Source organism: Callithrix jacchus, chromosome 19 (assembly GCF_049354715.1).
Source record: "Callithrix jacchus isolate 240 chromosome 19, calJac240_pri, whole genome shotgun sequence".
NCBI classification, from domain to species: domain Eukaryota; kingdom Metazoa; phylum Chordata; class Mammalia; order Primates; family Cebidae; genus Callithrix; species Callithrix jacchus.
The window spans coordinates 34,727,322-34,749,825 of record NC_133520.1 but is presented as its reverse complement, the minus strand read 5'-3'; the positions used below and the strand labels follow the sequence as shown (position 1 = coordinate 34,749,825).

At 38.5% G+C, this 22,504-nt stretch overlaps 2 long non-coding RNA genes across 2 annotated transcripts in view; both read left to right on the top strand.

The window, feature by feature from the left end:
- The window catches only part of LOC144580407 (uncharacterized), a 119,604-nt gene that overhangs the window by 30,140 nt on the left and 66,960 nt on the right, over nt 1-22,504 (top strand). The gene's annotated exons all lie outside the window — the stretch shown is intronic.
- Nucleotides 14,678-22,268, top strand: LOC144580332 (uncharacterized). The gene is made up of 2 exons (XR_013529633.1): nt 14,678-19,647; nt 19,749-22,268. It is a non-coding gene; the product is annotated as an uncharacterized LOC144580332 (long non-coding RNA).

Here is a 22,504-nt window from a genome sequence, read left to right as displayed (position 1 = left end):
GTGTAAAGTTCAAGGGTAAAGTCCTACCCCCCTACAAAGCCTTCCAGCTGTGGAAGGAAATTCATGGTCTTTCTTGATCCTGAATTCCTATACATTGCACTGACATTCTCCCAAAATACTCTCTGCTTCCACTTAGCTGTTCTGATGTTGATATCTTATCTCCTCAAGTGGATTTGAGTTGTGAGAGGGTGGAGGTCTTGTTTTAGCCTTCCCTTTACATTCTAGTGACACCTGCTTCAATAAGCCCATATTACATGCTCATTAAATACTTGCTTAATTAATGAACAATTCTTTCTCGTCTCTTCTGGTAGTCTCATTAGACTAAATTGATTCCCTCAACATTTTGCACTCGAGAGCCCAACTAGCAAACTGTTTTTGTGATTCTGGCTATTAATCTTCACTAGACTAACTTCAGTAAAAATCAAGCAGGCATTGTCTGGGGAAAAGCAGGCCACTTATATTCCTTTTTTTTTTTTTTTTTTTTTTTTTTGAGACGGAGTTTTGCTCTTGTTACCCAGGCTGGAGTGCAATGGCTGCAATCTCGGCTCACTGCAACCTCCGCCTCCTGGGTTCAGGCAATTCTCCTGCCTCAGCCTCCTGAGTAGCTGGGATTACAGGCACGCACCACCATGCCCAGCTAATTTTTGTATTTTTAGTAGAGATGGGGTTTCACCATGTTGACCAGGATAGTCTCGATCTCTTGACCTCGTGATCCACCTGCCTCGACCTCCCAAAGTGCTGGGATTACAGGCGTGAGCTATATTCTTAACATAAAACACATAATCTGTTCTTGTCCCTTTTGCTCTTCAACCTGGAAACAGCCTTCAGAGGAAGAAAGAAGGTGAAACTTACTTTCCAACCACAGTGACATTGAAAGCAAAGTCAAACAGATAATGTGCTAGTTATATAAATTATGCTAAAAGTTGGCGTTAAAAGCTTGTTAAACAATATTCCCATGTCATTCTGAATTCAACCTTAAAGGCCTTTCCCATTTACAAAATGAAAAGAAATTTGGTCACAAAAATCAATTATGACCAATTCTAGGCACATTGGATGTAGGTAATGTTTGTCCTAAGTGTACCTCACATAGTCACTCTTCTATTCCCACTAACAATTTCCAGTATAAATTGTCCAATTCTTTATTATTATTTTTGACTCTTTAAAAGAACATCTATTAGGAAAAATTCTTTTAAAATATGCAGAAAATGAGGAATGATGAACACAAATACATTGTTAATGACAAGATTCAAGCATTGGCCCATTCCAGATGGAACCACGCATCTGTTTTTCACAATTACTGACTGAGTATCATGAGGCCAGCTCCGAATGTGATAAATGTTTCTTGCAGAAACAAGAGGGTAATTATTGCTGCTCCAGTCCCTTAGGGTTGCTTTGCTTTAAAAGAAAGATCAGCTCACCCAGCTGTTTGGTGAGCTAAACTCCTGGAATGTAAACAGCTGAAGGTCAGCAATGAATCTTAGTCCTGAATCTATAATGATGTTTTCACTTTAGACATCTGGGTTTGCCTGGAAAGTGAAAACCAAATCCCTCAGTAAAGGGAAATGCAGCACTACTATCCTTCTATTTTGTAAGAGAATCTTCAAGTGGAAACCAACAGCTGACTTCCCAGATCCACATTCGGCTTAAGGCTCTCACATTTCATTTGTTTCTGCCACCCATACTGACCCCAGCTGAACACTGTGCCTTTAAATTTTGGCCAAAGTGTGAGCACAAACTCATTTCTTTGTTTCCCCTTTAGCACAACTAAGGATTTTCACAAAGGCTTTTTCTAAATACCAAGTAAAACAAACAAATAAATAAAAGGAATACAAAATATATAAATATATGAAAACTCTCTGGCATCATTTTCTGATTGTACAGATGCTGGTGTGCACCCAGGGCTTATAGACCATGTACTATTTTATGCTCTATCTGAGTGGTTTCACTTAACCCTAAATGGCTGGGACAAATTTACAGTCTTGTACCTGTGTTCTTGCTTCCAAAATTCTGGCTTGGCTTCCTGTGGAGGGGACCATCTGAACATCCTGAAACTCCTTCTAGACATCTTGGCCACATGTGGTCAAGATCAAGAGAGCCTGGTTTCCACTCAACCATCAGGGCCTTCCTCTTCTCCTCTCCAACCAGCACCAGCAGGGTTTCCTTCAGTGTTCTGCCCAGAGAAATCTGTATTTTAGACAACTGATTGATGCCATAAATGGCCCCAATCTTTAGGTGAAATTTCCTCAACCCCATACACCAGAAGATGCGTTCATCCTGTAGAGGTTCAATAATGTAAAATACCATAATTGATCAATAAACATAACATTCCTGCATCCATAGAGTGAGAGTGAATAAGAAGATGGGAACTGCTCAAGATCTCTACCTTGCCCTGTAAAAATCAGATGAGCCACCTCTCCCCCAAATTAACATTGAGAACTACATAGCTTTTCCATTCCCAGGAACTTATCAGTGGGTTTACGTCATTGTGCTTATTGAAGCAAAGAGGCTTCATGACCTTTCTACCACTATACTTTTTATATAAAATAATGACTACCGACTTATTTGTACAAGATTTTGGCCACTAAAGTATCTATTCTCATGAGATCCGGTTGCCCAAGGCTACACAGAACCCTGGATTTATCTGCTAAGGCTGGATGAGTCTTTGTAAGGAGAAGACCTGTGGAGTCAGGAGAAACTGGGCTTACAATGCACAAGCTCAAATTACCAAAATAGAGCATTTGATATTTTGGTCATGATTGAGGGCAGGCTTATTTTTCATTGTAAGTTCAGTCATTCTGACTGCATGACAAAAGACCCTTTTGAATAGAAAAAAGAAACCTATTAGAAAACCTAATAGAAAAAAACTATTCTTTTTTCCCTATTAGAAAAAAGAATCTTTTGAATTATTGTGAGAACTTCCTCCTCTTTTAAAATAGTGACGACTGATCTGAAAAGAAAGGTGTTATTTCTCATGTTTTGTCTCTGAAGCCTGAAAAAGCAGGATATGGTCTTAAGACCTACTGACTCCACCAACTTCATAAACAAGGATTCAAAGTAGTTTCCCTTCACTGGAAAAGGAAACAGTTCTAGAATGCATTTATTGCCTAGCTGTTGAATATCTTCTAAAGCTTGGGAGTGTCTAATTGCAATAAACCAAGTCTACATGAATCAATTCCCCATTTCCATGTTACTCAGGGCAAACCTCCCTTAAGTTACAGGAATTGCCTTAACTGCTTCTTCCCTGCCCTCCTGTTGAATTTTGTTCCCAGCCTGCTCCTTAAGCCTTCCGTTTCCTTCATATCTGCTCTCTACTCCTACTACCTAAAAAAACAAAAATGGAAACAAACCAATGAAAACCATCACCCCTGCTTTCTCTTCAAAGTAATCTGAGTGACTTCAACCCTGCTCTCTGCCCACACCCACACCTGGCCTTGTTGAACGGGTTTGCCTTTATTCCCTCTTATCTTACATATAAAACAGAAACTCAGTTATATTGATGTTTCATGCCTGCCTGCCTTTCCTGTGAAATCTCCACCTTCCACTTCATACATGTTTTATGGTAGAAGAGAAAGTTATATTGCTGTACCTTTCAACCCATCAATTTATCTTTATTCGAAGTCTTCCAACCCTTGATCCCTTTATTTACTTATTTCCAGAATGTCAATCTGTGATCCTCATGACTTTTATTGATGGCATCTGCTCTCCCATTTTTCCTCTCCATCCAGATTTCTGCTATTATTATTCATTTCATGGATAAAACACCCTACTACGTGCCAAGACTATTTACATCCACTGTGTGGGCCTGTTTGACAGCTTTGTGTCCCAATTCCTCTTTCTCAGCTCACCAATCTTCATCTGCTCTGCACTTCCCACCAGCATGTCCACCCTCACCCTACTCATCTGAGAGCCCCAGCACTCCATCCCCACGTCTCCCTATTAAACTGTCCCCTTGCTTCTTTCTTTCTTTACTGACCTGGTGTCATTTTGCCATAACCACGGAACCAACTTTTGGCTGCCAATCTCTAATGTTTCAGTCAATGTTTTTCACTCAGTAGATTATAGTTACATGATTTGCAATTTAATAGAGTCAGGTTTTTTTCAGTAGTTTCCTATAATCCAAACATACATTCATTCTTTGAATAAATATGTTTCAGGCACTCATTTCAAGTACCATACATTGTGCTAAGTGCTGATATGTGGCTCAGAAAGAAACCAGACATGATCTCTGTCTTCATGACATTCACAGTCTGACAGAAGAGCCATAGAAACAAGTAAATGTATAAATAAATATGTAATTACAAAATAAATTACAAATGAAGCTCCACGAAGAATACTAAGAGAGAATAATGAGGAACCGACTTTCAATTAGGGGATCACGGAAGTTCCGTCTGAGGAAGTGGCATTTAAGCTAATGTGTGAAGGATGGGTAGGAATTATCCAGGTGAGAGAGGAAAGTGAGTACAAAGCAGGAGAAACAGAAGTGCTGGGCATCTTTGAGGGCATGAAAGGTCAGTGTGGCAGGAGCAAGCAGTAAAGTGGTTCTGGGAGGAAGCAGAGCAAGATAGCTGAATAGGACCCTCCAATGACCTTCCCCCCTCCACAGGAACACCAAATTGGACAACTATCCACACAAGAAAGCATCTTCATGAAAACTAAAAATCAGATGAGCAAGCTCAGCAACAGGTTTTAACATCCTATCAAGGAAAGAGGCATTGAAGATGGTAGGAAAGACCTATTAGCTTCAGGAGTATATATATATATGTTTGTTATATAGGTAAATTGCATGTCACCGGGTTTTGGTGTACAGATTATTTCATCATCCAGGTAATAAGGATAGTATCCAATAGACAGTTTATCAACCCTTGCCCTCTTCTCACCCTTCACCCTCAAGTAGGCCCCAGGATTTCTCTTCTTTGTGTCCATGTATAGTCGATGTTTAGCTCACAGAAAGTGAGAACATGTGGTATGTGGCTTTCTGTTCCTGCATTAGTTTGCTTAAGACCATGGTCTCCAGCTCCATCCATGTTGCTGCAAAGGACATCATCTTGTTCTTCTTTATGGCTACGTAGTATTCAATGGTATACAATATTTTCTTTATCCAGTCTACCATTGATGGGCATTGAGATTGATTCCATGTCTTTGCTACTGTGAATAGTGCTGCGATGAACATATGTGTGCATGTGTCTTTATGATAGAATAATTTATATTCCTTTGTATATATATCCAACAATGGGATTCCTGGGTTGAATGGTTTAGGTTCTTTGAGAAATTGCTAAGCTGCTTTCCACAGTGGCTGAACTAATTTGCATTCCACCATCAGTATATAAGCATTCCCTTTCCTCTACAATCTCACCAGTGTCTATTATTTTTTTACTTTTTAATGCTAGCCATTCTGACTGGGGTGAGATGATCTCTCTTTGTAGTTTTTATCTGATTTCTCTAATTAGTGATGTCGAACATTTCTTCATATGCTCGTTGGCCATATGTATGGGACAAACACTCTCAAATTGCCCGCACCATCTCTCCTCTGTCCCCTGCCTCAGGCAGCAGCCACATGGTACATGGAGGAGGGAGAGCACAGCAACTGTGGGATATTGCATTAAAACTCAAAGCTTCCCTGTTGCAGCAGAAAGCAACACAGGGTGATAGTCAGCTGGCATTCATGGAGGGAGCACTTAGAAAAGCCCTAGCCAGGGGGGACTCTTCCATCCCAGTGGCCAGACCTTGAGTTCTGGCAAGCCTCATCACTGTGAGCTAATGTGCTCTGGGCTCCAAATAAATCTGAAAGGCAGTCCAGGCCAAAAGAACTGCAATTCCTGGGCAAGGCCTGGTGCTGTGATGGGCTTGGAGTCAATGGACATAGGGTTATGTAACCTAGTGAGACACCACCTGGGGTGGCCAAGGGAGTGCTGTGTCACCCTCCTCCAACCTCAGGCAGTATGGCTCACAGCTCCAGAAAAGTAGAGGACTTTGTCTTGTGCCCAGGATTCCAGCTCAGTCACAGTAAAATAAAGCACCAGGCAAAGTCCTGAAACTCCTATTCCAGGATCTAGCTCCTCCATGACATTTCTAGACACACTCTGGGGCAGAAGGGAACCTACTTCCTTAAATGGAAGGACCCAGTCCTTGCAGAATTCATCACTTGTTGACAAAGGAGCCCTAGGCCTTGAATTAACATCAGCTGTAGCCAAGCAGTATTCACCAAGAGCCTTGGGCAAGACCTAGTACTATGTGACCCAATGCATTCTCAGCTGTGGTGGCCATGGGGAGAGACTGTTTCTGCTTGAGGAAAGGAGAGGGAAGAATAAAAAGGATCTTGCCTTGTGACTTGGGTACCAGCTCAGCCACAGTAAAGATAAAGCATCGGGTCAATTCCTAAAGTTCCTGACTCCAGATCCTAGCAGCTAGACAGCATTTCTAGACCCTCTCTGTGCCAGAAATGCTCCTGCCACCCTGAAGGGAATGACACAAGCCTGACTGGATTCACCGCCTGCTTACTAAAGATCCCTCAGGCTTTGAATATTACTCAATGGTAGTCAGGCAATAGTTACCACAGGCCTTAGGCAAGACCCAGTACTGTGTTGGAGTTAGGTCTTACCTAGTACAGTCCCAGTGCTGGTGGCTACAAGGTGCTTGTATCATCCCTCCTCTAACTCCAGGCAGCTCAGTGCAAAGAGAAACTGTTTGGTGGAAAGTGAAGGAAGAGAACAAGTGACTCTGTCTGGTGATCCAACTAATTCTCCTGGATCTTACCCAAGATGATTAAGGCATTACTCTAAAAGTCTGCAAGTCACAGCATTACTGGGTTTGGGTGCCCCATAATGCAGATATGGCTGCTGTGACTAAAGTCATATAAAGGCTTATATTGCAGCACTCAACTCTCTTTGAATACTTGGAAAGCCTTGTCAAGACAGATGGATGGGTACAAACATGCCAAGACTGCAAAGATTAGAATACATACCAAACTCTTGGATGTCCAGACATCAACAAACATTCACAAGCATCAAGACCATCCAGGAAAACATAACCTCACCAAAGGAGCTCAAGAAGACAATTTAGAATGACAGAGATATGTGACTTTTCAGACAGAGAATTCAACATAGCTGTTTTAAGGAAGTCCAATAAAATTCAAGAAAACAGAGAAGGAATTATGAATGCTATTAGATACATTTAATGACAAGATTGAAATAGCTTTCGTTTGTTTGTTTTTTTGTTGTTTGTTTTTTAGATAGAGTTTAGCTCTTGTACCCAGGCTAGAGTGCAATGGTGTGATCTCGGCTCACTGCAAACTCTGCCTCCCAGGTTCAAGCGATTCTTCTGCCTCAGCCTCCTGAGTAGCTGGAATTACAAGCACACACCACCATGCCCAGCTAATTTTGCATTTTTAGTAGAGACGGGGTTTCACAATGTTGGTCAGGCTGGTCTCAAATTCCTGACCTCAAGTGATCCACCTTGGCCTCCCAAAGTGCTGGGATTACAGGCATGAGCCACCACACCCAGCCTGAAATAGTTTTTTAAAAAGCAGAAATTCTGGAACTGAAAAATTTAATTGAAGTAATTGAGAGACAGAAGAATGCATCAGTCTCTTAACAGCTGAATTCATCAACCAGAAAAAGGAATTACTGAGCTTGAAGACAGGCTATTTGAAATACACCATCAGAGGAGATTGAAAAAAAAAAGAGTGAAAAAGAATGAAGCATTTCTACAAGATCTAGGCAATAGCCTCATAAGAGCAAATCTGAAAGTAATTGACTTAAAGCAAAGGGACACAGAGAGATCAGGGTATAAAGTTTATATTGAAACAAATAATAACAGAACTTTCCAAATCTAGAGAAACATATCAATCCTTCAGAAAACACTACCAACAGATTTAATCCAAAAAACACTACCTCATGACATTTAATAATCAAACTCCCAAAGGTCAAGGATAAAGGATTCTAAAAGCAGCAAGAGAAAAGAAACCAAGGACATATAAAGGAGCTCCAATATGTCTGGCAGTAGACGTTTTGATGGAAACGTTACAGGCCAGCAGAGAGTGGCATGACACACTGAAAGTGCTAAAGAAAAGCAACTTTTATCCTAGAATAGTATATCCAGGGAAGCTATACCTCAAACCTAAAGAAGAAACAACTTCCCAGACAAACAGAAGTTGAAGGATTTCCTCAACACCAGCAAACCTGTCCTGCAAGAAATGCTAAAGAGAGTTTTTCAATCTGAAAAAAAAGAAGGTAAACAATAAGAAACAATCTGAAGGTACAAAATTCACTGGTAATAGTAACAGACAAAAAATGGAATATTATAACAAACACTACAACATGTATAAACTACTCATATCTTGAGAAGGAAGACTAAAATATATATCTATCAAAATAATAACTATAATAACTTTTAGAGATGTAGACAGTATAATAAGATATAAATAGAAACAACACAAAGTTAAAAAGCAGGGTGTTAGGGAAGGAAGTTAAAGGGTAGAGTTTTTACTAGTTTTCTCTTTGCTTATTAGTTTTTTTGCAATCGATGTTGTTATTACTTTAAGATAATTAATTATAAGATGTTATTTGAAAGCCTCTGGTAACCTCAAGTAAAAAAGCCTACAATAGAGACACAAAAAATACAAAGCAAGAAATTAAAACCTACCACCAGAGAAGATCACTTTTACAAAAAGGAAGACAGGAAGGAAGAGAATACGAGTGAAAAACCAGAAAACATTTTTTTAAACGGATGTAGTAAATAATCACTTATCAATAATAATATTTAATGTAAATGGACTAAACTCTCCAAGCAAAAAATGTAGAGTGGCTGAATGGAAAGAAAATACAAGTTCCAACCATCTGCTGCCTACAAGAAATACACTTCATCTATAAAGAAACATAGACTGAAAATAAAGGATGGAAAAAGATATTCAGTGCAAATGAAAGCTAAAAAAGAGCAGGAGTAGCTATACTTATAGCAGATAAAATAGGTTTCAAGGCAACTATCATGAAAAGAAACAAAGAAGGTCATTATGTATTGACAGAAGGTCAATTCTGCAAGAGAATATGACACTGGAGCACACAGATATATAAAGCAAATATTATTAAAGCTACAGAGAGAAATAGACTCCAATACAATGGTAGCTAGAGATTTCAACACCCCACTTTCAGCATTGGGCAGATAGAAAATCAACAAAGAAATATCAGATGAAATCAACCTAATAGATAGTAACAGAATATTCCATCCAATGGCTAAAGATTCTCCTCAGCACATGAAATATTCTCAAGGATAGACTATATGTTAGGCTAAAAAACAAGTCTTAAAAAATTCAAAACTAATTGGAATTGTATCATGTATCTTCTCTGACTGCATGAAACAATACTAGAAATCAAAATCAAGAGGAACTTTGAAAACTATAACATTTTGAAATTAAACAATATGCTCCAAAATGACCAGTGAGTCAATTAAGAAATTAAGAAGGAAATTTGAAAATTTTTTGAAACAAATGAAAACAGAAATACAACATACCAAAACCTATGGGCTGCAGCAAAAGCAGTATTAAGGGGAACATTTATAGCAATAAGTACCTACATAAAAAAGAAGGAAACTTCAAGTAAACAGCCTAATAATGCATCCAAAAGAACGAGAAAAAGAAGAGCAAACCAAACCCAAAGTTAGTAGAAGAAAATAAGTTATAAGGATCAGAGCAGAAACACATGAAATTGAAATTAAAAAATACAAAATATCAATGAAATGAGAAGTTAGTTTTTTGAAAAGATTAACAAAATCAATAAACCTTTAGTCAGACTAAGAGGAAAAAAGAGAGAAGACTCAAATAAATAAAATCAGAAATGAAAAAGAAGGCATTACAATGCATAGTGCAGAAATTCAAAGGATCATTAGATACATGAGTAACCATATGTCAAAAAATTAGAAGTAGATAAATTCATAGATACATACAATCTACCAAGATTGAACCATGAAAAAATCCAAAATCAGAATAGATCCATAATAAGTAATAATATCAAACCCATAACAAATTCTTCTAGCAAAGTAAAGCCTGGGACACAATGGCTTCATTGCTGAATTTTACAAAACATTAGTACCAATCCTATTTAAACCATTTTGAAAAATAGAGGAGGAGGTAGTACTTTCAAACTCATCCTATGGGGCCAATACTACTCTGATACCAAAACCAGACAAGGACACAACCAAAAAAAGAAAACCACAGGTCAATATCTCTGCTCTCAGAATACTGATACAAAAATTCTCAACAAAATACGATCAAACCAAATTCAACAACACATTAAAAAGATCATTCACCATGACTAAGTGAAATTTATCCCAGGGATGCAAGAATGGTTCAACATATGCAAATCAATGTGTGTTACATCACATCAATAGAATGAAGGACAAAAAACATATGATCATTTTAATTGATGTTGAAAAAGCATTTGATAAAATTCAACATCATTTTATGATGAAAACTTTTAAAAAACTGGTATAGAGGCAACATACTCCAACACAATAAAAGCCATAGATAACAGACCCACAGCTAGTATCATACTAAATGGTGAAAAACTGAAAGCCTTTCCTCTAAGACCTTGAACAAGACAAGGATGCCCATTTTCACCACTGGAATTCAACATAGTACTGGAAATCCTAGCTAGAGCAATTAGACAACAGAAAAAAATAAAGGACATCCAAAGGAAGCCCTTTCCTTCCTTGGAAAGGAAGAAGTCAAATTATCATTATTTGCAGGTAATATGATGTTATCTTTGGAAAAACTTAACTACTCCACCAAAAAACTATTAGAACTGATAAACAAATTCAGTAAAGTTGCAGGATACAAAATCAACATACAAAAACCATTTCTATATGCTCACAGTGAACATTCTGAAAAGGAAATTAAGAAAGTAATCTCATTTACAATAGCTACAAATAAAATAAAATACCTAGAAATATACTGAACCAAAGAAATGGAATATCTCTACAATGAAAACTATAAAACGCTGATGGAAGAAATTGAAGAAGACACCAAAAAATGGAAAGATATTCCTCCTTTATGAATTAGAAGAATCAATATTGTTCAAAATTTCCATATTACCCAAAGAAATCAACAGATTCAATGCAATCTCTATCAAAATACAACATATTCTTCACAGAAATAGAAAAAAAAATCCTAAAATTTACATGAAACTACAAAAGACCCAGAATAGCCAAAGCCATCCTGAGCAAAAAGAACAAAACAGAAGGTATTCCATTACCTGACTTCAAATTACACTACAGAGCTATAGTAAGCAAAACAGCATGGTGGCGGCATACAAACAGACACATAGAACAATGGAATAGAATTGATAACTAGGAAATAAGTCTATACATTTGCAGTGAACTCACTTTCAATAAAGGTGCCAAAAATATATATTAGAGAAAGAACAGTCTTAAAAAAAATGGTACAGGGCAACTAGATATCCAATTGAAGAAGAATGAAACTAGACCCCTATCTCTCACCATATTAAAAAATCAAATCAAAATGATTAAAAATTTCAATCTAAGTCTTCAAACTGAAACTACTAGCAGAAAACACTGTGAAAACCTCAGGGCATTGGAGTGGGCAAAGATTTCCTGAGTAATACCCCAGAGGCACAGGCAACCAAAGCAAAATAGACAAATGGGATCACATTATGTCAAAAAGCTTTTGTACAGCAAAGGAGATGATCAACAAAGTGAAGAGACAACCCACAGAATGGGAGAAAATATTTGCAAATTACCCATCTGACAAAGGATTAATAAACAGAATATATAAGGAGCTCAAACAACTCTATAGGAAAAAATAAAATAATCTGAGTCAAAATGGGCAAAAGATCTGAATAGACATTTCTTAAAAGAAAATCTACAAATGGCAAACAGGTATATGAAGAAACATCATTGATCAGAGAAATGCCAATCAAGACTACAATGAAATATCATCTCATCCCATTTAAAATGACATTTATCTGAAAAACAGCAATAACAAATGCTGGCTAGGATGTGGAGAAAAGGAAACCCTCATATGCTGTTGATGAAAATGTAAATTAGCATAACCACTATGAAGAGCAGTTCAGAAGTTCCTCAAAAATCTAAAAATAGAGCTACCATACCATCCAGTAACCCCCTACTGGGTACATACCCAAAAGAAAATAAATCAGTCTATTTAAAGAATGAGATCCTGTTATTTGCACAGCAACATGGATAGATGTAAAGGTCACTATGTTATGTGAAATAAGACAGGAAGAGAAAGACAATGCTGGATGTTCTCACTTATTTGTGGGAGCTATATTTGAAACAATTGAAGTCATGGAGACAGGGAGTAGAAGAATGGTTACCAGCGTCTGGGAAGGGTAGTGCGGGTGGGGATGGGAAATGGGAATGGTTTATGAGTAAAAAAATTGTGAGAAAGAATGAATAAGACATAGTATTTTCTAGCACAACAGGATGACTATAGGAAAAAATAATAAAAAGGATAGATTTAACCAAGATGTCTAAGTTAGACATGCCCCCAGTAGTGTTCAGAACCATTCTGTGTTGGCTACAGAATGTTAGGTTTCATCCAGATGCCCATGTATTTCTTCCACTTTCCATGGAAGATGGGATACTAGAAATACCATGTCTTCCAGTTATCTCAAGAATTCATATTACTGATAAAACATAGAAGTTTCATAATAAGGGTCACAATTACTTTAGATTACTCTCATACAAATTCTGCAGTTTGGAATAGGGCAGTCCTGAGTGGTAGAAGACAACAAGGAGGCCTGGGAGGGCTGTAAAAAGCAGGGCCTGCGTGTGAGAGAAAATATCTCCATTAGAACCTCTGCAAATTAGCCCTCTAGGGCTGCTACCTCCTGGAGGCGGTAAGCTTGATCCTCTCTTGGGACCATATTTTTCAGGGACAGTGAGTAGACAGTGGCCATAAACTAGACCTAGCAAATGGCATAATGAAGGAAACAGAGATGTACAGCAAATTCTCCAAGCCCTCTTCTTTAGGGGACCTGGAACACTGACTATTCAGGCCAGTGATGGAATTTCAGGTCCCAGGAGGCAGAAACTAAGGCAGTGAGTTCTGATTCCATAGGTCCAGAGATCTCATTATTAGATATTACACAGGGATTTAGACGGCAATAAATAGCAGTATGGCCAGGGCACTCAGAGACAACTGAACTATGCCTTGAAGGATATACATCTCCTTCCCTGTCATCACTCAGTCCTCATTCTTGCTTCCTTGACCTGGCTTCCTAACTGGGAGACGTGGTCAGGAACTAACCCCAGCCAGGACCTGGCCTCTCAGTTCCTTGAGCCCCACTGCTCCAGTGACACCTGCCCATTTAGCACCTCTCCAGTGGTCATCCTAGACTTTGTCATTGCCCAGAGCTGTTCTATCTGAAGAATAAAATATTCAGATACCACACTCTGTGACCACACCCTTTTGTTTTTCAAGTTTGTTCCTTGACTGTCCTCTGCCATTGAACACTTTTTCTTCAACATTAACATCCACCAACCCCTCTTGTTTTAATTTCTTTTCTTCCCTCCCCAACTGAGGGACAATGAGGATGCCATTTTAATCTTTTATCAATATTTTCAACTTCTTTGCTCCTTATGACCCTTCATTATATCTGTCTAATAAAATTCCAGCCTTAAATGAATCAGGGCTCTGCTGTTTCATGTTGGCAGAACTCTAGAAAAATACCCATAAAATTAAGCAGATTGGTACCACTATGAATTTATGGTTACAAACTTCACTGGAGCCCTCAAATATGACTCTCTGAAATTTTTGAATTTCTTTAGTAAGATTGTTGTGATATTTATTACATTTTCAACCCTTGTCTACCTTTCTTGAAATGTAAACTTTCCTACTTATTCCCTCTCTCTGAGGAGGTGCTCTTATTTCTATCTCAGTGGGAAAACATTATAAAGGATGCTGTTATACAGCCAGACAGCCCCCATACCCATTTTTCCATTTTTCCCTCTCCCATAAGATCGAGATGTCCATCATCCCATCTGAAATCATTTTCTCCCAGCTCAGCCCCAAATCTCATCCCCTATGGCTTTATCAGGAAAAACGTACACTACCTACTCTCCTATCCCCGTCTCCCCTATCCCACTCGTCCTGTCTATTGCAGTCATCTTTTCCCTTTACCTGATGTCCTGCCCCAGCTACTGCCTACTCCCTGTCTTTCCTTTCTTTAGCAGCTAAATATAATTATTGTTAGTTTTAGAAAGTATTCAAATTACACTAGTGTTTTCTATTGTTCTAAAGAGAAAAATTAAAATTGCTATTATCACATTATATATTATCTATGTTATGTATATAAACATAATCAGGTTACAAATAGAACACAAGACTATAAAGTGTCAAATAAATTCTTGGCCTTCCTAACCATTCTTCAAATATATACCCCAGAGATAATCACTATGAGATTATGTAAACAGTATACTTAGATGTGTAAGAATTTTGCATACAAATGGGATCATATGCTACATGCTGTTCTGAAACAAGTATTTTTCATTTTATACATTTTAGATATCTTTCCACATCAGTATATGCAAATATACTTCACTCTTTTTAATGACTGCGTTTCATTTTACCGACTCTTTAAATGTTCACAGCTCTATGCCCAGTGCCTGGCACAGAGTAGGTTCTCTATGAACACTTAGATGAGTAAATTCCAGTGTTTGTGAGCACGTCGTATTTAAACCAGTTCCCTATTGCTAAATGTTTGGGTTGTCTTTAGTTTGTTTCTATTACAGATCAGCTTGGCCATACCCTTCCAGCTGCAGCCCCTGTCCTCCCATCCTTTTGACTCCCCCTGCCTATGCTCCTATATCTATGTCCTATACGTTCCTTTATTGTCAGTTACAATAGGCTTTTCTTCCTGTGCTGATTAGCTGAGACACTATCCTTGATTGCTAATCACAAGAAATCCAAAAGTAATGGCATATGTGATTATGTAGGTTTTGCTGAAAATTTCTGTTGTTGTAGTGTGTTTCTCATTAGTGTGGTTCATCAGTGATTCTGATTCTTCTCCTTCCAGGCACATGGTAGGATTGTTCTTCCCTCTTCACTTTTTAGCTCCCTTAAAGTGATTTGCTTTTGGCAGTGAAATGTAAAATTATGAAGAACCATGGGATTGTCATATTCCTTCCCCATGAAGCAGAGGCTGTGGGGGTCCCAGGGCGGATCCCAACTCTGCTACACAGCAACCCAAGATAGACATGTAGTGTTAATAGGAAATAAAGCTTTATTTTTAAGCCACTGAGATTTGGGGATTGTTTGCCATAATGGCAAACTGAGTTTCTCCCAACTAATTCACACACAGGGTGGGACCACATCATATGCTGTGCAGCTGCTGAAGGCATCCTGTGGGCTCCCTCATTCATTTCCTCCCCCAGGGCTCAGCAGGCATATGAGCCTTGTATGACCCTTGCTGTCCACATCTTCTCTGATTGACTTTTCCTGAGAAAAAGTTTCTCTATCCACTGCTACCTTCTTCCAAAAAAGGATTTTGTTACCCCAACAAATCTATTATACAAATCACTTTCAGAGAAACTGGAAGAAGGCAATTATAAAGGTTATTTTAAAACATACCCTTATTGCCCCCACTCAGAACCATTGTTCTCTGAAGCATTACATGAAAAGTCCCAGACACCTCCCTTATTTCCTGCTTCCTTGTTTGGTCTGATTCATTAGAACGGTGGAGAAAATCCTCATTCTCACCTTTGCACCCACTCCCTGACTCATGTGAGAGGAAAGCTCCCTGACATGAGAGGGTCTGTAGCAGCATTAGGATAACAAGCCTCTCTCACACTCCTTTCTTAGTATATATATATATAAGTTCTGGGTTACATGTGCAGATCTTGCAGGATTATTACATAGGTATACACATGCCATGGTGGTTTGCTGCCTCCATCCCCCCGTCACCTACATTAGGTGCTATCCCTCCCAATGTTATCCCTCCCCAATCTCCCCACTCCCTGCTATCCCTCCCCTAGCTCCTAGACCCCACCCCCTAACGGATCCCAGTGTGTGATGTTCCCCTCCCTGAGTCCATGTGTTCTCATTGTTTAACACTCTATGAATGAGAACATGCAGTGTTTGGTTTTCTGTTCTTGTGTCAGTTTAGTGAGAATGATGATTTCCAGATTCATCCATGTCCCTACAAAGGACATAAACTCATCCTTTTTTATGGCTGCATAGTATTCCACAGTGTATATGTGCCACATTTTCTTTATCCATTCTATCATTGATGGGCATTTGGGTTGGTTTCAGGTCTTTGCTATTGCAAACAGTGCCACAATAAACATACATGTGCTTGTGTCTTTATAACAGAATGATTTATAATCCTTTGGGTGTATACCCAGTGATGGGATTGCTGGGTCAAATGGAATTTCTATTTCTAGATCCTTGAAAAATCACTACACTGTCTTCCACAATGGCTGAACTAATTTACGCTCCCACCAACAGTGTAAAAGTGTTCCTGTTTCTCCACATTCCTCTCCAGCATCTGTTGTCTCCAGATTTTTTAATGATTGCCATTCTAACTGGCATGAGATGATGTGTCAATGTGTTTTGATTTGCATTTCTCTAATGATCATTGATGATGAGCATTTTTTCATGTGTTTGCTGGCTGCATAAATGTCTTCTTTTGAAATGTATCTGTTCATATCCTTGCCCACTTTTTGATGGGGTTGTTTGTTTGTTTCTTGTAAATTTGTTTTAGTTCTTTGAAGATTCTGGATATCAGCCCTTTGTCAGATGGGTAGATTGCAAAAATTTTTTCCCATTCTGCTGATTGCTGGTTCACGCTAATGATTGTTTCTTTTGCTGTGCAGAAGCTCTGGAGTTTAATTAGATCCCATTTGTCTATTTTAGCATTTGTTGCCATTGCCTTTGGTGTTTTAGTCATGAAGTCATTGCCTACGCCTATGTCTGAAAGGTTTTGCCTAAGTTTTTTTCAATGGTTTTTATGGTGTTAGGTCTTATGTTTAAGTCTTTAATCCATCTGGAGTTAATTTTAGTGTAAGGTGTCAGGAAGGGGTCCAGTTTCAGCTTTCTGCACATGGCTTGCCAGTTTTCCCAACACCATTTATCAAATAGGGAATCCTTTCCCCATTGCTTGGTTTTGTCAGGTTTGTCAAAGATCAGTTGGTTGCAGATGTGTGGCGTTGCCTCCAAGGCCTCTGTTCTGTTCCATTGGTCTATATCTCTGTTTTATTACCAGTACCATGCTGTGTTGATTACTGTGGCCTTGTAGTATAGTTTGAAGTCAGGTAGCATCTTGCCTCCAGCTTTGTTCTTTTTGCTTAGGATTGTCTTGGCTATGCGGGCTCTTTTTTGGTTCCATATGAAGTTTAAAGTGGGTTTTTCCAGTTCTGTGAAGAAGGTCAATGGTAGCTCGATGGGGATAGCATTGAATCTAAAATTACTTTGGGCATTATGGCAATTTTCACAATATTGATTCTTCCTAACCATGTAATGTTTTCCATCTGTTTGTGTCCTCTCTTATTTCGTTGAGCAGTGGTTTGTAGTTCTCCTTGAAGAGGTCCTTTACATCCTCTGTTAGTTGTATTCCTAGGCATTTTATTCTCTTTGTGGCAATAGTTAATGGGAGTTTGCTCATGGTTTGGTTCTATCCTCATTTAAGTTCTAAGTTCTGAGTTAGGGTGTACACCCATGTGTCTGACTCCCAGTCCCTGGAAAGAATGTATTGGGTGGCTACCCTACCTCGATCTCTTTCTAGAAGATTTCTGGTCCTTTTTTCTTGATAATAGTCTACCACAAAGGCCACACTTACTATCATCACAACAAAACAACAAAAAGTGAACTATTTCACATGTTAAAGCCTAGATCAGTTCTTTGTAAGTTGAACCTGTCACACATACAATGAGCCCTGCAGTACACCTGGGGCTGACAACTTGGTGGCCACTGCAGGCCCTTCTGTATCTTAGCCTGGCAAACTGCAAGCAAAGTAGAAGTTTCGTTTGGCTTTTCTGCAAAACAATCCCAAAATTCCATAACATAAAACAACTATTTTTTATTGAAAAGGAATTTAGAATGTATTTTGAAGTGAATGAAATTGAAAGTACAACATATTAAAATTTGTGGAGTGCCGCATGGCAGTTCTCAGACAGAAACTTATGGCAGTAAAGTGCTTATATTAGAGAGGAAACAAAGGTCTAAATCAATTACTTGGTTTTCATCTTAAGAAGCTAAAATCAAAAGAGCCAGTTAAACCCAAAGTAAGCAGAAGAAATAAAGATCCATGCAGAAAGCAATGAAATAGCAAAGAAAAACAGTAGAGCAAATCAATAAAACAAAAATCTAATTCTTTGAGAAATCAAAAAATATTGATAAAACCTATAGACAGACTGAGAAGGAATAATAAGGAGAGAGATGTGAATTATTAATCTCAGGAATGAGAAAAGTGGCATCACTACAGATTTTACAGATATTAAAATGATGATAAGAAATCAGAACAGTAAAAATTAGTAAGATTCATAATCCTATATGTTTGTGTGAGAATGGAGACCAAAGAACTCTTCTAACTGCAAAATAAATTGATACCACATCTACTTTCTAGGGCATATATACAACAGAAAACCTCAAGCAGTTTTATAAAGACACATATACAAGGATACTCATCACAAAGTCATTTACAGTAAAGGGAAGCTGGAGGCAACCTAGGTGTTCAACATAAGGGGAATGGATGAACAAAATATGGAGGATACGTGTATTAGAATACTATGTAGTTAGGAGCAAGGAAGGTGAAAAGCATATACACATTCACAATCTATGTACACATTAAAGGACATATATCACACTCATTACAGTATATACCTGTGGGGGTGGAGAGAGGAAAATGGGGAATGGCAGTCAAGAGATAAGGGAGGAAAGCAGACAAGGGCTTTTACATTGACGAGGGACATTAGCCTCTTGTGAACTAAGAAATATGATTTACTAAACTCTGCATTGATGTCTTGAAAGAGAGAGAATCACATCAACACTGTTATGCAACTCATTGCCCTTCACAACCACTGAGATATAATAAAATAGAAAAGAAAACTTTAGGGAGTGAACTTGTATGGAGCACTCACATTATATGACATAGACATTCAAATGAAAATGAGGACAAACTAATTTTTATTAGGTAATTATTTATTTCAGTTAGCCTGCAAAATTCAGAAAAGCAAAATCTTCAGCTGAGTTATACTGATATAAATTAGTCATTTTACATTCCAAGGTCACATTTATATTAGCAAGTTTTGCCAGTTATTTATTGCCATAAATGATGATATTTAAACAGAGTTGATAAACTGAGGTTTTCTCTCAATAATTGTGTAGAAAAGCAAATCTCCATCTTCTTGGGAATAGAGGTTAGTATATTTAAATGTCTTTTTCCTTGTCACTCTTTTGTTTTAGTTTTTCAACATGGAGAGGAAGTTTATGTAACTCTAGGGCTACTATTGAGACACCGGGACATGGGAGACAGTGTCAGAAGGCTTTGCCTGCAATGACTATGTCACAGCCTTCAAAGACTTTCTGAAAGAGGAAATCAAAATGTTGATTTTTGGAAAGTTTCCCCTTCCTTGTAAATAGCTGTGCTTCTTTCAGGAAGGCTGTGAAAGGAAGATTAGAAGGTGAGGAATGACCCCAGGATGGATGGGGTGGAAACTCTGGAAAAATACTTTGGGTGCTAGCAAAACATTTCTTTGAGAGCTGAATCTATATCTGTTCTTAGGCAATAATCAGTATCAACACAAGCAAAGAGGAACCGTAAGCTACCGGGGGATCCTGTTCTACGATTCACCAGGAAAGCACATCAGACAACAGAGAAATACTGATGCCTGGGGTCAGACAACTGGTTAATAAGGCTCTACTGACCTCCTATAAAACAAACACAATAAACTTTGCTACCACCACAGATTTATTACAGTGCTTCAAGGTGGAAAGAGCCAGTACCTGTAAATAATTAACCCCAACAACTGAGACCATCCTTTAGGAGATATTTCTTTTCCCATTTTATGAGCCATCCCATTTTCCTATCATTTATTTTGAGGTATCATATATAAAATTCACTGGATGCGTATTACTCATTCTCTTGCACTTGGCCATATCCAGACTCCAAGATTTGTTCTCTGAGCAAAAGACGCTCTGGGAGCCAACTGTCCTGTAGCCAGTGTCATACTGGATGGTGACAGTTTCAAGGCTGATATATGGATTCTTCTCCACAGACAGCTCTGCTTTTGATATTTCTGGTTTTAGGCACAGAGCTGTAGTCAAAACACATTACCTTAGCATCTTGTGAACCTCAGAGAAAACACATTTGGACACTGATAATTAATAAAAGGGATATGAAATCTTGCTGAATTCTACTTTTTCTTTCTCCACTATTCTTGATCCACCGCTACCACCACCCCATCACATCAACCAGTGTTACCACTAGCTGAGTGGTAGTTGGCATTTACTAGCTGGTATTTACTGAATACTTGCTAGATGTCAGCCTATGCGCCAAGCACATTACATGCATTATTTCATGTAAGCCTTCAGCAACGCTGTATGGGCATATCTCCTATAGAGATAAGGAAGCTGAGGCATGGAGAAGCTAAATTATGTAGCATCTTTAAGAGGCAAAGCCAATGTGTGAAACCAGGGCATCTAATTCCAGATTCTGAGCTCTCTCTTTCTATACAACAGGACTTCTCTTATTGCCTCAGTTTCCTCCTGTGTAAAATGAAAGCAGTGATGATGACTTAACTCCTGCAATTGTTTTGAGTAAAATACTGTAAATAACCTTTCAAGAAATATTTTGCTTATTCTATCATAACAGTCATTTGACCAACAGTGGGGGTCAATCCCATAGGTCAAGTATCTTACGAAAGGTTTTGGGCTACATATAAACTGGGGAGTGCTGGTGCTATTTCTTGGATATCTGAAATTGCACCATGACCCACCTCACTCAGATTCACGCACTGACCCATGACAACTGCCTCTGGCTGGGAGAAATGCTTCCCTCAAAGTCACTTCTGAACCACTCTCTAGTGGTTAGCTGCTCAGCACTATTTCAGCTGGGGAGTTTGGATTCTCATTGTGTTGAGAAGCTGGAGATGAGCAACCTGCAAACCTGCAGATTTTAGCTGCTCCAATCAAAGCATATCCTTTCTTGCATTCACACTGCACCACAGTGCTGAGCAACAGGAACTCACTAATATTTTCATAGTGTCAATGTGTAATCCTGGGAAGTGAATTGCAACCTTGCATAGTGAGAGAGAAACAGCAGAGGGGAGAAGGGGAGCAGGAGACAGAAAAGGAGGGAGAGGGAAAGAGGGTTTTATTATTATTATTATTATTATTCATTAAAGAAACAGCACAGAACTAAAGGGATTTATTGGACTTGTATGCGACCCAATCAATGTCATTACCAATAAAACAACATGGTATAATTCATATTACCATGTGGCTGAGAATTAAGGAAAGTGAGTATGTGTATAAGTATTTGGAGGAAGCAGAATTGACTTCTCACTCTCTGTAGAACTATTTCTTTCAATAATTTAAAATATTTTTAAAATGTAGGTGTGGTGGCTCATGCCTGTAATCCTAGCAATTTGGGAGGCAGGATCACCCTAGACCAGGAGTTGGAGACCAGTCTGGCCAACATGGCGAAACCCCGTCTCTACTAAAAATACAAAAATTAGTCAGGCATGGTGGCTTGTGCCTGTAATCCCAGCTACTCAGGAGGCTGAGGCACGAGAATCACTTGAATCTGGAAGGTGGAGGTTTCAAGGAGCCAAGATCACACCACTGCACTCCAGCCTGGGTAGGTGACAGAGCAAGACCCTGTCTCAAAAAAATAAAAATTAAAAATAAATGTACATATAAATGCTTACTATAATTTGTCAGGTAATGTTTTCAGCATTTAACAAATATAAACTCCCCCAACAACCTCATGAGATCAGCATTATTATATCCTCACTTTACAAATGAGAAAACAGAACCAGAGAGGTGAAGCTGCCTGCCCGAAGTCACACAGCTAGTGAGGAGCAGTCAGTGTAGTTTTGCTGAACACAGTCCATGTTCTTTGCAATTTGCTGCTTGTGCTACTCGAGGGCAGTGAAGCACCTTTAGATATAAAGTCAGCAAAAGAGGAGACTTTGGAGAAACGTTTTGTGATAGAAAGACGTTGTCCTGTGTAAACTTACAAGGACTCCACTAACTAAACCTGCAACCTCGACAATACCACGCGGTTTGCATTTATAGAAAACAATTTTAAGGAAAAAAATGTCGGTACTTGAATAATGAGAATTACTTACCAAACTGCAAAAATAAAACCTTGTATTTATATAATGTTTTATGGTTTACGGAGAACTTTTATACACATACCTTATAAATGTAGGTTCTAGTTAATTTTCTCAGAATTTGTGACAACAATAATAATTTCACTTTTGCTTTTCAAAAAAATAGCAAGGAATAATAAACTCATTTAAGAGGTAAAGGAAT